We start from the raw sequence: 16,511 nt of genomic DNA on the forward strand, positions 1-16,511 counted from the left end.
AAGCAGAGACATCACCTTGCCAACAAAGGTCTGTATAGTTAAAGCTATGGTTTTCCCAGTAATGATGTACGGAAGTGAGAGCTGGACCATAAAGAAGGCTGATCGCCGAAGAATTGATGCTTTTGAATTCTGGTGCTGGAGGAGACTCTTGAGAGTCCCGTGGACTGCAAGAAGTTCAAACCTATCCATTCTGAAGAAAATCAGCCCTGAGTGCTCACTGGAAGGACAGATCCTGAAGCTGAGACTCCAATACTTTGGCCACCTCATGAGAAGAGAAGACTCCCTGGAAAAGACCCTGATGTTGGGAAAGATGGAGGGCACAAGGAGAAGGGGACGACAAAGGACGAGATGGTGGGACAGTGTTCTCGAAGCTACCAGCATGAGTTTGACCAAACTGCAGGAGGCAGTGGAAGACAGGAGTGCCTGGCGTACACTGGTCCATGGGGTCATGAAGAGTCGGACACGACTAAAGGACTAAACAACAACAACAACGACAGTCAAATGTGCAAAACCTGTGTAAGGGGATGTCATAGATATGCCTTTGTCAGACACCACTGGACATACTTAGAAAGAAATTAAGTCTCACTATGTTCCATGGGGCTTACTTCCAGGTAAACATGCTGAGGACTGTTGTCCTGCACAAGGTCAGGCGTGGGAAGATTGCTGTGTGTGGCATTAAAAAAACCTTTGTTTGCAAATGTATTCATTCTGCTATTAGGCACAAGCCCAGATTTTCCTGAAATCTCTGCACTGTTGTGCCAAATTTCATCCAAAACTTTAGCTTCCTCAAATAGAAGGAAGTCAAGCAACGTGGCGTGGTTTCAAAGTAGCAAAGCATTTGGTTCAGTGAAGTACAGAAACCTTTACCAATCGATGTTTTAGAATACAACTCCCATAAGCCCTAGGCAACATGTGTTACCTAGGGCTGATGGGAATCGTATTCCAAAATCTCTGGACGGCACCTGATTGATTAAAGCAGATGTACAGCCTTTGACTTAAAGAGAAAAAGGCCCAAGGTATACATCTTATTGTTGGTAGAGCCTCTCTCAGATATGTAAACGGGAGCTGAAGGAACAGTAGAATACAGATTGATTACGTTTACAGGACCATGCAGCTGAAGTGCTTTTGATACAGTGCCACATGAATTTATTATACACACAAGCAAATCGAGACGTGTGGCTTATGCAGTGCTACCATACGGAAATTACAGATGTTGCCTCCTGGAAGAGAAAATTTGGGATACAGAAAGCACTGAAATCTTCACACTTTATACACAACTGAATGTCCAAACCTGACACCCTAGGAAATGCTGTTTATGTTGCGTACAAAACTGGCTTCGAGTTGTTATGTCACTATGCAGGAAACAACTTTCTGGCTCAATTAGTGCAAGCATTGGAGGTCTCCCTCTGTGTGTGTGTTTGCGTATGCATACAGCTCTTTGCAAAATATGCCATCAGCCCTGACCACAGGTCCTGCTAGCTAGGGATGATGGGAGCTGTAGTCCAAAAACAGCTGGAGACCCAAGTTTGTGAAACCCTGATCTAGACCTTTCAATTCAACAGGGATGTGTATGAGGCACTGTGCCAGATGTTTGGCCCCTCCATGCTAACTGCAACAGCCCCATGCTGCAGAAGGGGCTTCTGAAATTCAGGAGCATGGGGTGACCAGCCTGTGTTCCAGTCCTCCAGCAACAGATGCTGAAATATACTCAGAGTCAAGTGTGGATTTCAATCAATTTCCTTTATTTGACCGATAGTCAGAAATAAAACATTACACAATAATTATAAACTATAACATCATAGGGGTACATAAATAAGGTAGGGCCACAGTACTAGACCTCTCACAGATAACCCACATCAAAGCATTCAGTTATACGTTTCCGACACTTGAGTGCCAGGAAAGGGAATTTAGCCACTGACAAAGTTGTTATCCCAGAAGACTTATTTAGCAGATATGCTGTCTGCTTTCCTCTTTGTCGGGAACTGAGCTGGGGTAAGTATGGAGTTATAAGGTACTGTCTTAAATCGTTGTAGATGGGACAGCTCAGTAAAATGTGCTCTGTGGATTCTACCTCACCCAATGCACAGTGGCATAATCTCTGGTCATATGGGACTCCTCCATGTCTTCCCTTCAGAACCGCCGAGTCAAGAACATTCAGCCTAGCAAGTGTGGATTTCATGCTCTTTATTCAGCTCATAGTAGTGAGGAGGAATGGAAGTTCCCCCAGAATGTCTGCTTTATATACATTATTTACACAATGGGCCCCACGTGATTGGCTAATTCCGGGATTCACCTGTAGGCCAATCAGGTTGCGGATTCACTTCCACCTGGAGCTGGATTGGGTGGCTCCTGTGGACCAATCAGACTGCTGCATTCTGGACCCTATTGTTCTAGGACCAATCAGACTGCTGCATTCTGAATCCTATTGTTCTAGGACCAATCAGACTGCTGCATGCTGAATCCTATTGTTCTCGGACCAATCAGACTGCTGCCTTTTGGATCCTATTCAACTCAGTACATAACGGATGCCCATTCCTCAACCATGGTAAACCCAATATTGGGGCTTTCTGCACAATTAATTACCAATGGACGTATCTTTCGATCACCATACTCTCCTTGGGCACATGGATGTGTTTCTGCTGACACAGGGGTTTTTCCATCAGCACGGGCCCTCTCTGTTTGCCCTCTCCCCATTATGCCCTTTCAGCCAACAGTTCTGGTGGTTTCAATTCCTCTGCCAGGCTCCTTTCTACTATACTTTTTATACGATGCTGCCTTCTGTTCTTGCTATAGACTTAACATTTTTGGTTTTTGCAGTCCACAATTATGGAAAGGTCGGAGTATAGATTTCTTAAACCCATCATCCCGCTCAAAATGCCCTTTTATTCAACAGGCGTGCTTTGTTTGAATTTCCGGTTCCATTTTCTTCTTTATTACCTGCCCCCACCCTCCTTTTTACCTTGGGAGTCTGAGCTGGGATTATTTTTGTGCTCCCAATTAAGGAACGTTTGCCTCAGAAATGTTAAGCCAATCGCAAAAACTAATCAGGCGGCTTCCGTAAGGAACGGAGCCTCTGTTCCCACTGCGTGAACACCAGCCCTCTGTGTATTCTTTGCACAACCGCAGCAACACGGCAGTGGCTAACCCTTTTACACTGCCGATTTAACATTGTTTTCTGCTGGGATTCTCGCTTCAGCTCTTATGCCAGACAGCATCCATGGCATCCCGAGAATTTGTTTAGCTATATTTCAAATCCACAGTGACGTGAACAAATCCACACATAACATAAGCATGTTTCATGGCTTTCACTTCCCAGTAATCCATTCTTGTAGACTTCTCTGCTGTGCTCCTCGCTGTGACATCGGAGTATAAGCCTTAATTTAATGTTGCCACAATGACAGGCAGAGGCCGGTGTATAGTAGGGGACCCTGCATACTGAAGAGACTTCTGGAAAGTGTAACATAAGAGCGTCCTGAGGTTTCCACAATGAAGCTGCTTCTAAACTAGTTCTTTTTCTGGAATGCACATGCTTTGTTCACACACACACACACACACACACCACTGAGCATCCAGATTACATAATTGTAAGCTTGTTTACAATACAGTCTTTTGCCCTCCCATGTTTTTAATACCTGACTTATGGCAATTTTTGTGGAAAGGCGATGTGCTTAATCAGGCCTTTAAGGGCTTCTGTGCCTTTAGTTTAACATTTCCTGTGTGCAGCTTCAGCCTGCTTTATTGTTTCCTGACAAAGGCCAGAGGAGGATGCTTTAATTACTGGTTTTACTTGTCCTTTTCATTCTTATAGCAAGTACGAGAAGAAATAATCAAAGCCCCTTTGCCCCAATTCCAGCTTATTTTCCGGGGATTTGGTAGTATAGGACATACATGATGTGCTGGTCCCGGGGGGGGGGGTTACCGTGAGGCGTGGTAGGAGTCCGGTCCTGGGACGAGGGTCTGGAGACTGCCCACCAAGGGCGAAGCGGGGTCCAAAGCAAGAACCTGGGCATGGTCGGGAACTCTCGAAAAACAGGTCTGGGTGCTGGCAGAAACAGGTTTCCAACGTCGTTTCACCCGCAACCTGGGACTGGGCTGACTGGCCTTTATCTCCTCTGAGGCCAGGGGCGGTCCCGGCCCATAGGTGACCCGCCTCTCCTGGCCTGGAGGTGACCACTCCTCCTGAGAGAACCCAGTTCCCTCTGCCTCTCTGCCCTGAGCCTCTGCAGCTCCGGAGAGACTGGAGGGTTACTGGACCCAGAGGCAACCTCACCTTCCCCTGACATGGCTGGGAGAGGCGCAACTGCAGGCAATGGGTCCTCAATCACCTCCAGAGCCGGAGTGGATACATCTGGTGTCTGCTCCTGAGGATCCGGCACAGGTGCAGGCCCTTCAGATTCAAGCCCCTGCTCCGGCTCAGCCGGCCCTGGAGGCAGGGACTCCTGTGCAGGCTGGGACTCCTCAGGTTCAGATTCTGAATCAGATTCCCAGGCCATCACACATGACCAGGTAACACTACTGCAGCCACATATGAAGAAGACAGTGAAAATATAGTGTATGCAAAACACATTGAGAAAGAGCTCACACAGTGAACAGCTGGGCGTCTCCTGTCTTCAACTATAATACCAAGTTATTTACTTGCAGAAGTGTAAGCACCGATGTAGAAGAATGAGCCACTTGGAGGATCAAGCTGACAGCCACCTTCATTTGAGGGGAAATCTCTTTTAATATTAATATGTATTAAATTTATCTGCTTGTGGAGAAGAAATTCGCTGTGGATTTTAATGTTATATTTCTAACTTACTGAACTCTTCCCCCCACCCCCGACTTAAAATCCACATTATTTCAATTCAGAGAAATAGCCCTGCAGTTCCAAATAACTTGTCTCCCTTCAGCTTGATCAGCCTTGGCTGTTTTAATGAATATTTACTCCCTTGCAGTACAGCTCAAGACTGCTAAGCTGTAAAATACCAGATTACTATTTTCATTTTCTGCATAAAGCTGTTCTCCCCCCTTCCACATCCTCATTCAGTAATGGAAAAGATAATTAATGTTATGCTGTAATTAAGTTCATTATTATTTTATTGTTTATACCAATATAGCACAAGGATTTGCAGGTTTATTAAACGGCTGGAAAATTAAAAGAGATAATGGTGTGGGTGGGAATAAAAAGGTTGGTATAAATTCAGAGGGACGCGGGTGGCGCTGTGGGTAAAAGCCTCAGTGCCTAGGGCTTGCCGATTGAAAGGTCGGCGGTTCGAATCCCCGCGGCGGGGTGCGCTCCCGCTGCTCGGTCCCAGCGCCTGCCAACCTAGCAGTTCGAAAGCACCCCCGGGTGCAAGTAGATAAATAGGGACCGCTTACCAGCGGGAAGGTAAACGGCGTTCCGTGTGCTGCGCTGGCTCGCCAGATGCAGCTTTGTCACGCTGGCCACGTGACCCGGAAGTGTCTCCGGACAGCGCTGGCCCCTGGCCTCTTAAGTGAGATGGGCGCACAACCCCAGAGTCTGTCAAGACTGGCCCGTACGGGCAGGGGTACCTTTACCTTTACCTTTATAAATTCAGACATTGCCCTCTCCTGTATTAGTGCCATAGCAATGCAAGCTGACCAGTCTATCATAATTCACATATGCAAAACGGCTTGTGTTATCACTTGGCACTTGTCTAATCAAGATAGAACCATGTACTTCCACCATGTATGCGAAAAGGCAAATTGTCTGTGAAGGATTTAAAGCATGGAGCTTGCAATTTAAAGCATGAAGCTCCACCTCTCATTGACGAATGCATTTTCCCAGGGACATTGATGAGTGTAGCTTTGGTGTGCTTCCTCCTGGGTCAGTATTCTTACAAGCTCTGTTTAGTGAGAATGCTGTCATCTTTGCTCTTGGATACAGACCAAGTAAATGTCAGTGAATGTCTTTATAATTTAGGCTGTGACTACCACTGAAACGTGCAAAGATGTCACTGAAGTTTGTTCAGTGGTTGCAACTGGTTTAGAATTTCAGACCTTCCAAGTGTCCCTATTTTCCAGGGATAGTCCTGGATTTACAGAAGCCATCCTGGTTTCTGATTTGATCATTGAATGTCCTTCTTTTCCTTAAAAAGGTAAAGGGACCCCTGACCATTAGGTCCAGTCATGGCTGACTCTGGGGTTGCGGCGTTCATCTCACTTTATTGGCCGAGGAAGCCGGCGTATAGCTTCCGGGTCATGTGGTCAGCATGACTAAGCTGCTTCTGGCGAACCAGAGCAGTCTGGTGATCACAAGTAAGGAAAAGTCTAGTTCATGTGGATCCCTTGTCGCTTGAGCCTGCAGCAATGTTTGGAGTGACATGCCAAAAGTAAAATATAAGCTACATTCCATTTGCTGTAAAGAAGACACGTCACAACTTTGCTGCTGGCTGAAGGGGTTGGACAGGACATTTCAGAAGTAGCATGAGAATCTGGACGTATACTGTATCCTGCTTCCGGTATTGAATTGTGCCACCTGAGGCAGCTATTTACTCAGTCTAGGAAAAGCCAGAGTCATAATCCTGAGTCATACAGCAGTACAGTAGCCAAACTGAAACAGAGGCAGTAAGGCAAATAAGCTAACAATAATTATATATTTATAATTAATAGGGTGCTTTGATGTTGGAAATCTTCACACACCTATCTTGGTAATCTTTACAAGAGCTTCTTAAGGTGCTGTGTTATCTGATGAAAATAAGAGGAAAATATCCACAGGAGCTAAAAAGAATAGCTTGCTCTTGGAAATCGCCCAACCCATTTCACACTTCAACTTCATTTTGCTACTGCAGAGGAGAAGAGATTTTCTCCCTTTCAATTGCTTTATGCCTCTCGGTGGTGATCTTTTTATAGCACCTGTGGATATGTTCTTCTTGTTTCATTGTTAGTAAATGCAGCTGTCTTGCTTCTGCAGTATTAGCTATTATTGCAGAATATATTGCAGAAGAGGGACTGAGAGATAGTGACTTGCTTAGTGTTCTTTAGTATGCAATCTTAACCCTACTTAAAGGTAAAGGTAAAGGTACCCCTGCCCGTACGGGCCAGTCTTGACAGACTCTGGGGTTGTGCACCCATCTCACTTAAGAGGCCAGGGGCCAGCGCTGTCCGGAGACACTTCCGGGTCATGTGGCCAGCGTGACAAAGCTGCATCTGGCGAGCCAGCGCAGCACACGGAAACGCCGTTTACCTTCCCGCCAGTAAGCGGTCCCTATTTATCTACTTGCACCTGGGGGTGCTTTCGAACTGCTAGGTTGGCAGGCGCTGGGACCGAGCAACGGGAGCGCACCCCGCCGCGGGGATTCGAACCGCCGACCTTTCGATCGGCAAGCCCTAGGCGCTGAGGCTTTTACCCACAGCGCCACCCGCGTCCCTACTTACCTAGGTGTAAAGCCGTTGAAATAAATAGGACTTCTGAGGAGACATGGTTAAGACTGCATTTAAAGCCCGTATGAGCGAAAGTGGGGTTTTCACTTCTGGATAAACAGGCATAGACATGCAATGTGCAGTGTGCCACTGAGAATTTGTGGGCTGCAGATCAGTCTTGGACTTGGGAGATCTGGCTTCCAATGGCCATTCAGCAGCCATGAAAGTGACTTTGTGCCACCCGTCTCTGTCTTTCACCCTTGACTGTTGTAAGGTTTCTATACCTTTGTACATGGAAGGTAAAGGTAAAGGGACCCCTGACCATTAGGTCCAGTCGTGGCTGACTCTGGGGTTGCAGTGCTCATCTCTCTTTACTGGCCGAGGGAGCCAGCGTACAGCTTCCGGGTCATGTGGCCAGCATGATTAAGCCGCTTCTGGCAAACCAGAGCAGTGCACAGAAACGCCGTTTACCTTCCCGCCAGAGCGGTACCTATTTATCTACTTGCACTTTGACGTGCTTTCAAACTGTTAGGTTGGCAGGAGCAGGGACTGAGCAACGGGAGCTCACCCTGTCGTAGGGATTCGAACCGCTGACGTTCTGATCGGCAAGTCCTAGGCTCTGTGGTTTAACCCACAGCGCCACCCACATCCCACATGGGTGCAAAAATGGGTGCCCTACCCTCTTAAACAGTTCCAGGCGGAGGGTACCTTGGACAGCCCTAGAGAGCCGGCATGGTGTAGAGGCGAGTTTGTCAGACTAAGACCAGGCAGACCAGGGTTCAAATCCCCACACGGGCAGAAAGCTCATTGGGTGGCCTTGGGCCAATCGCTGTCCCTGTCTCTTAGCCTAGCATTCCTCACAGGGCTGTTGTGAGCATAAAAAAGAGCAGCGGGTGAACCAAGCATGTCACCTTAAGCTCCGTGGAAGAAGGTTGGCATATAAATGTAAGTCTTCTTGGTGGTGGCTGCTCCCAGACTTTGGAACTCCCTCCCTAGAGAAGCCAGACTGGATCCCTCCTTGCTTTCCATCCACCAGCAGGTCAAGACCTTATTTCAACAGCCTCTTGGCATCTGACTGCTTTTAATGAACGGGCTGGTGTTGTGCTGTTTTTATGGTCATTATCTGTATGTTTCTAATCTATCTATATCCATCTAGATAAACTCTATTAAAGTTTAATTGCTTTTTAATGATTGTTTTTCCCTATGTTTTTTGCTGTTCTTATCTGAATTACCTATATATCTGTCAACCTTTCCACACCCCCACCCCCACGAGGGAAAGTTGTGATTTTTTTCTCTGGGGGAAAATTATTGCTTTGGGGGGGGGGATTTCTGTCCTTGTTTGACGAGTGCTTGATATTCATTAACAATGATTTATTACTTTTTGTGGGAGAGTCTGGAGCCTCTACCGCCTCACCTCCTGCTGCTGTATGCCACCTTGAGCTCCTTGGAAGAAAGTTGGCATATAAATGCAATTATATATACAGTATATATATATACATATATACATATATATATATATATATATATATATATATATATATATATATATACATACACACACACACACACACACACAAACACACACACAGTATAGGGTTGCCATATTTCAAAAAGTGCAAATCCGGACAGAAAAGTTGAACTTTTTTCTTTTTTTGCTCAGTTGTCAAGCTGCTTTCTTTTCTTTCTTTCTTTTTTTTTTTTGCTCAAAGTTCTTGAGCTTTTTTGGGCGGGAGCGGCAAAGTTCTTGAGCTTTACTTGCAACCCTTTTCTTGCAAGCAGTTATTCCCAGGCACTACAGTGGCCAGCCTTTCTTTTCCTCCCCTTCACCCTTAGGAAAATTTGTGATTTCTTTCCCTGTGGGGGTACTGGGTGGGTGGGGGCTGGTTTCTATCCTCACCTATCAAGGATATTCGTGGGTTTGAGCCCCCATGTGGTCCCTTCCAATACTTTGTAAGACTTTATTTTATTTTATTTTAGGGGAGCTTCTGCCTCTCCTCCTGCTGCTGCCTTATGCCACCTGGAGCTCGAGAACAAAGGCAGCGTAAAAATGTAATCACACATGAACACACATGCTGACATAGAGGGCAGATATTCCCTTCCTCCCTCCTCAGATATCTTCTTCTTACTTCTTCTTTGATGACCACTCCTAGCCGAGTAAGATTGTCTTCCATAAACATGGTTTTAACAATGAGTCCATAAGTGACTCTGGAGACCAATTCTGGATCCACACATCCTTCCACAGTGGGGACATTGGTTTCCGGGTGGGAGTTGATCATGGTGTGGATCTGCCAAGCATGCCTTCCTCTTAGCACGTTTCTCCCTTGCGTCCTGAGTTCGAGTGTCTTCAAAGCCCATGGCACCTTTGGTCAAGGCTGTTCTCCAATTGGAGCACTCGCAGGCAAGTGTTTCCCAGTTGTTGGTGTTTATACTACATTTTTAAAGATTTGCCTTGAGACAGTCTTTAAACCTCTTTTGTTGACCACCAGCATTACGCTTTCCATTTCTAAGTTCGGAATAGAGTAGTTGCTTTGGAAGACGACAATCAGGCATCCGCACAACATGACCAGTCCAACGAAGTTGACCTTGAAGAATCATCACTTCAGCATTGGTGATCTTTGCTTCTTCCAGTATACTGGTATTAGTTTGCCTGTCTTCCCAAGTGATGCGTAAAAATTTTTTGGAGACACTGTTGATGGAATCTTTCCAGGAGTTGCCGTTTATACAGTGGTACCTCTGGTTACGTACTTAATTTGTTCTGAAGGTCCGTTCTTAACCTGAAACTGTTCTTAACCTGAAGCACCACTTTAGCTAATGGGGCCTCCTGCTGCCGCCGCCATGCGATTTCTGTTCTCATCCTGAAGCAAAGTTCTTAACCCGAGGTACTATTTCTGGGTTAGCGGAGTCTGTAACCTGAAGCGTATGTAACTTGAAGCGTATGTAACCCGAGGTATCACTGTAAATGGTCCGTTTCAGAAGCATACAGTAAAATTGAAGTTACAGGTAGGTAGCTGTTTTGGTCTGCCATAGTGTGTGTGGGGGGGAAATCTGAAAAGAAGTGTGCATGCACACGAAAGCTTATACCAATAACAAACTTAGTTGGTCTCTAAGGTGCTACTGGAAGGATTTAATATTTTTGAGTAAAATTGAAATGCAGAGTGTTTTGAGGACGGGGACATTCGCAGGGAAACCAAAACGCTATTGTACTATCAGGTGTCTCTCTACCTGCCGACCTTTCCCCACACACACCCTGAGGAGAAGTTTCTGATTTCTTCCCCTCAGTGTGTGTGTGTGTGTGAGAGAGAGGGGAATACTTCTGCGTGAGGAGGGGACCGCGCGCTGGGCGGAGGCGCGCCATCCTTGCCCTCAGCAACCCCTCGCTCGAGGCGGGGGTGGGGCGGGGCCGCGCGCTCCCGCTCCCTCGCCGCGCAGTCGCTCGCGGCCATGTTGTAGGCGCCGGGAACGAACTGGAGAGGGAAAGGCGAGGGAGAAGAGGGAGAGCGCGCGCGCGCGCGAGGGCGGGCGGGCGCGTGTCTGTATGTGTATATATGTGAGGGCAACGGCGGCGGCGGCGGCGGCGCATCCCATGGTGCAGCGCGCCGGGAGGGAGGGAGGCCGGCTGGCTGAGGGACGGGCGGAGCGGCCTGGGAAGCGGGAGAAGGAGCAGCTTTCTCCTCCTCCTCCTCCTCCGGCTGAGGGAAGCGACCGGCGGAACGACCCGCGGGGGAAGGGAAGGAAGGGAAAGAAGAAGGAGGCGGGCGAATGGACGCTCGGCTCTTATGATCGTGGCGCCTCAGGGCTTCGCCGGGTGAGTCTCTCAGCCGTGAGGGGAGAAGGAGGAAAGGCGGGGGCGGCCAGTTTGGAAGGGAGCGTGGATGCGTGTGGGGAGGGAAGAAGCGGTTGTGGGAATGGGGTGGCGGTGGGGTGGGGGCTCCCAAAGGCGCGCCCTCCTCTTCCTCCTTTCCCCTCCTGAGGGGAAGCAATGGAATAACATGTAAACAGGGAGTTTTCCATCCCTGGGGGTCTCTTTATGTCACACACAGAGAGATGAAGGGGAGGGTTGTGGGGCAGGGCTCCGCCAGGGGGTGTGTATAGGGTGGGTGGCTGGGTGCAAAGGTGAAGTGGCTTTTTGAATGGGAGCGAGAGTTGTGTGTGTGTGTGTGTGTGGAGGGGGAAGCGTCCCCCGAGGTGTTGTGATTTGCACGCCAGTCGCTGTGGTTTTTGTGTGTTTCCACTAACAAAAGGGCCCATCCGAGCTCTGCAAACTTCGGGGCTCTTTGATTTCTCTCTCTGGAATCGCGAAGGAAAGAGAAACCAAGCCGCTCCCCCCCCTTTCTCTCCCCCACAAAAGCAGGGAAGAGGAAACGAAGCTGCCTGAAAATAATAAACCTTTCCTTTGGGTGACCTAACCCGGCCGCCGCCCCCGCCTCCGTGTTTCGTTCCTGACCCAGCCTTTGCGAAGTGTGGAAGATCCACGGGAGTTCACGAGGAATGCCGTGTAGGCCTTAAGTGCCTCTGGGGCGTGTGAAGGGGGTCGCTTGTGGGGAAAGTAACAGGGCGGGGCGGCCCTCCAGTCTGGGATGCATGCGTCTCCGAAACACGCTTGTAACCTGTAGCATGGAGAGTGGTGAGTCGGCGTGTGCATCTTAAGCAACACGGGGAGTGGTGTGTGTTTGTGTGTGAGAGTGGGAAGGCTGCGAGGGAAGTTGCTGAGATTTCTTGTGTGCGCATCTTTTGGCCAAATAGTAAAAAATTCAGGTTCCCTGATCCACAGGGGAAAGGGTAGCCTCCGAAAGGGGGAGTGTATGTGTGCTTGTGTGTTTTGCGGCGGTGGTGGTGGTGGTGGTGTTATTCACCCAAGGCAAGGTTTCTTTTGAAAGATTTTGAGGAGGAAACGATCCAAATCCAGTGTAAAGGGACTGAATCACCCTCTCATCTTCACACTCCCCCCACAATGAGATGGGCACAGCGGCAAAATAATCTTAACTCATTTCCAGATCATGTGTATATAGTAAAATTAATCCAGAATTTTGTGCGTTGTTCCTCCCAGGCCATGCTTCTCTTTTTCTAACTTTTAAATATATTGCTGGTTTTGCATTCATTTATTCTAGATTAGTATATTGGCCAGCTCTAGCATACAAAGCTAGGGATTTTGTGAACTAGGCAGTTCTGTATTACTTGAAATACTTTTTTTTTTTTTTACTGAAACTACTTTTCTTCCAGTAGTATAGGCTATAATACCAATACTGGGCTCTTGTACTGCTGATCTGCAGTTGAGTTTCTGGCAATATATGTAGTACCATAATAAAGATATTGGAAGGGAGTTTAAGCTGAAAGCAGAAAGTTTGCCAGTGGAGATTTCAGAGTTCATTGTTCATGATGAACATCCGTACTGCAAGCTTTCCACTCCCCCTCCCCACCCCCACATCTGGAAGTAGTTAGCTTTGATTCTTCCCTCCCCACACTCCTTTCTTAAATGACACCCTCTGTGTATGTTAAATGATAGAATTTATAACTTGTCCGCCATTTAAAGGATCAAGGCCAGCAACATCTTATTTAATTTGTTCATCCTTTCAACTTTTCTTCATTTGTGCTTTACTGAATGTTGAGGCGAGAATTATTTCTCCTCTCCTTACTGAGTCTATAGCTGAACTGGGAAGTGAACCCAGGTGCCTGAGGTCAATTCTGTTCAGTGTATCATAGTTGCTTTCATTCCAGCTGCAGGGCCTGATATCACAAGCCTTGGCTTCCCTTTTGCTGACAGTCTCATATGAAGCTAAGTTACAACACTGCTCTTCATTGTGTATAATTGCACTTCTGTGTTATCAATTTGCTGGTTCAGGGTTCTGTGATACAAGCAATGATCTGTGATGCTGCAGTTCTTTATAACTGAGTAGCATTGTGTTTGTGTAGCAGCATCTATCCCACCGTGTAGTCAAGGCAGCTTTGCAGCATTCTGAATCACTAAAATGCATCATTTTTGTGTGAAAACCAAAGCAGTTATTTAAATGCTTTAAACGGAACATCAGTTAATGTTAAGAGAGGAGATTTGTTCCTCTCCCCAAAAAGTAAAAATGTATTCACTTGCCTTGAGAAGTTCTAAAGGTCTTTATTACTGAGTAGAAGGAGGGATTATGGCATACATGTGGCATTTTCTTAATGCTGTGATTTGACTAACAACTGCACCTGCTGAAATTCTCTCTTCACAACTATTAAATGTTCAAGAGCCCCTGTTGTTGATTGCATCTGGTCACTGTAGTCCTGTTTCCAGGGGTGATGTAATCATATCCTGTTTTTCAAGTAAATGGCATGGTATTAAGAGCGTGTTCTCATGTAAACGATTTCTAGTTTTTGAGGACGAATCAGAAGAGACATCAAAAGCAACAATTCAGTTTGTAGATTCAACAAGCCTCTTGGTGACAAAGGATGAATCTTTTATTTTGGTTTTGATACTAATATGTGTAAACATTCAAGGAAGTTGGAAATTTCCATAAATATTGTTTCCTCCACTATTGCAAGAATCTCAAAGCATCAGTGTGGGTCTTTCAGAATGACAGAAATATTTGGTATGCTGCTGCTTACAGATCGGAGATAATAGGATGTTGCAAATCCTCTCACATCTCTTAAGAACTGTGTATATGCCTTTCATCAAATATAGCAAACAATTTGTAATTTGAGTAATGGCACAGGAAAGTTGCTGATAACTGCCTTCAGAAGTGTGATGTAGTAAGATAGTTACTTCAAGAATCAGCAGTGTTGCTAAAAAAAAAAAGATGCCTAAAAGGGAGCTGTTAGAACTGAACATTTGCAGTATGCTTGCCATTGTTCAGTATTCTTGTAGCTCTGTTACTAACTTTCTTTCAAAAATATAGCTAGGAGTTAAGAATCTAAAATAGTATAGAAACTCTCAGGTTTGCTTTTGAAATTGTTTGAGATTTTTGAATGTATTATTGATACTACCATCATATACATATGAGAGGTAATGAAAATTGGTGTAGGGTATTGGTGAAAAGGCATGAACTTACATTCAGGTAGGTAGCTGTGTTGGTCTGACGCAGTTGAAATATATAATTTTTTGTTAAAAAATGTCCAGTAGCACCTTAGAGACCAACTAAGTTTGTTCTTTGTATACGCGTTCTTGTGTATGCACACTTCTTCAGATACCTTCAGCAATCTGAAGAAATATGCATGTACACAAAAGCTTATACCAAGAACAAACTTAGTTGGTCTCTAAGGTGCTACTGGACATTTTTTTTTAATATGAACTTACATTGTACTTTGGAAGGCAACATTTGAGTAGGGTTATCCTATGGTTTATTGAACATGGGATCTCTTGCCCAACCATGGTTTCCTGTTGTGTGAACAAGTTATGCTGAGCTGGAGTCTCATGCTCTTCTTCTTCCATGAGCAAATGGAAAAGATGAGAGGTTATCAATTTTAAGCAAGCTGTAGTTCCCTGTTAAGGCTGATATCTGGCAATAGTGGTTTGTTTAAACTCTAGTAAGTGAGAACCAAACCAGGATCAAACAAAGCTTTCTGTTCCTGGCTTGTTCAATAATTTTTTAATAAGCTGCAGGACAGAGGTTGGATGCACTGTGGATTGCACTGAGATTGTTTAAAATTGGATAACTGAAGTTTCCTATTTTTACCTCCTGGTGTACAAAAGTGTGTGTGTTGGGGAAGCCTGAGGCTAACCACAACTTACTCATGTGGCTTCTGTTATGTCTCAACCATGCAATTGGGTTCAAATATCCACCGGATGCTCTTGTTCTTTCATTATTGTCTAAGCACATCAAAACATCAAAGGATGCACTTCAGTGTAAGCATATATATAGTGATGCACATTGGGACACACACATGCGCGTATGCGTGTGTATACACAGTGCTTTTTTCTAAAAAATGTTTAGGGGTACTCACATTTTCCTACTGATATTGAAATACTGCCCCTCAATTAGGCCAAACTTGGATTCACAAAATGTTTAGGGGTATACTTACCCCTGCGTACCCCCAGAAAAAAGCACTGTGTGTATGTGTCTATATGGTATATGAGCACACAGATGCTCATGGGGTCTGTACTGGTGGTCATGGACCAGGAAAGAGATCTTTGGGTTGTTGTGGATAGCACAGTGAAGATCTTCACCAGGTGTGCAACATCTGTAAAAAAAGTGAATGCCATGGTAGGGATAATTGGGGAAAGGACTGAAAATAAAACTTGCCATATAATACTATTGTATAAATCTGTGGTGTGACTGTGTGCAATTGAGATTTCCTCACCTCAAAGTTATTGTAGAGCTTGAGAAGGTTCAGAAAGGGGCAACCAAAACCAATCAAGGGAATGGAGCAACCCCCCTGTGTGGAAAGATTGCAGCATTTGAGGGTTTTTAGTTTTGCTGAGTGAGAGAATACATGATAAAGATGTATAAAATTGTGCACGGTGTTGAAAAAGTGGATAGAGAAAAGCTTTCCCCCCTCTCTCTCGTAATGCTAGAACTTGGTGCCATCCAGTGAAGCTGGATGTTGGGCTGACATACAAAAGAAACCACTACTTCATACAGCATGTAGTTAGTGATGGCCTTAAAATAGGATTGTGCTGCTGATGCATTCATGTTCCGCTTTTGGACTTAACATGGGCATTTGGCTAGCTACTATGAGAACAGGTTGCAACATTGTTAGATGGAGGAGCAAATGTGCGAGCCTAAAAAGCTGTTCCTGATGTTCCAGAGTTGTGTGTGTATTGTGGGGAAAGTATTGTCTGAACATGGGCTATGTGGGCTTAGGCAAACCACGGTTCCTTTGCTCTTATCTGAAATAAAGAACATTTTAGAGGGTGGTTGTGAGAATTTCTGAGCTAATGTATGAGGTGCACCTTAAACAGTTAAAACATACTCTGAAATGCTAATTATTCTTATATGCATAAATAAAAAAGTATTCTGTTCTTACTACATTCCTGTGAAGAACTTGATAACTGTTACTTTTTTCAGCAGAAACATGCTCCAATCTGTTGAGGTGGGCTTAATTTATCATTTTACTTTTAATGTTCAATGAAGAAGCAGGAGTTTTAAGTTATGTTGTTACTTCCCTCATCTACTCTGAGTAGAATTTGTCAAAGTAGTTCCAACACTGAATGTAGAATTGAGCTGAAATTTCTC

At 45.5% G+C, this 16,511-nt stretch overlaps 1 protein-coding gene across 2 annotated transcripts in view; it reads left to right on the top strand.

Annotated features, from left to right (window-relative positions):
• The first annotated feature begins 10,971 nt into the window (after positions 1–10,971).
• PTK2 (protein tyrosine kinase 2) overlaps positions 10,972–16,511 on the top strand; it is a 191,791-nt gene continuing 186,251 nt past the window's right edge. For both annotated transcript variants that reach the window (XM_053395199.1, XM_053395200.1), the window contains exon 1: positions 10,972–11,170. The gene's annotated coding sequence lies outside the window, so the exon portion shown is untranslated. The remainder of the gene's footprint in view (positions 11,171–16,511) is intronic.

This window comes from Podarcis raffonei, chromosome 7 (assembly GCF_027172205.1).
Source record: "Podarcis raffonei isolate rPodRaf1 chromosome 7, rPodRaf1.pri, whole genome shotgun sequence".
Classification (NCBI taxonomy): domain Eukaryota; kingdom Metazoa; phylum Chordata; class Lepidosauria; order Squamata; family Lacertidae; genus Podarcis; species Podarcis raffonei.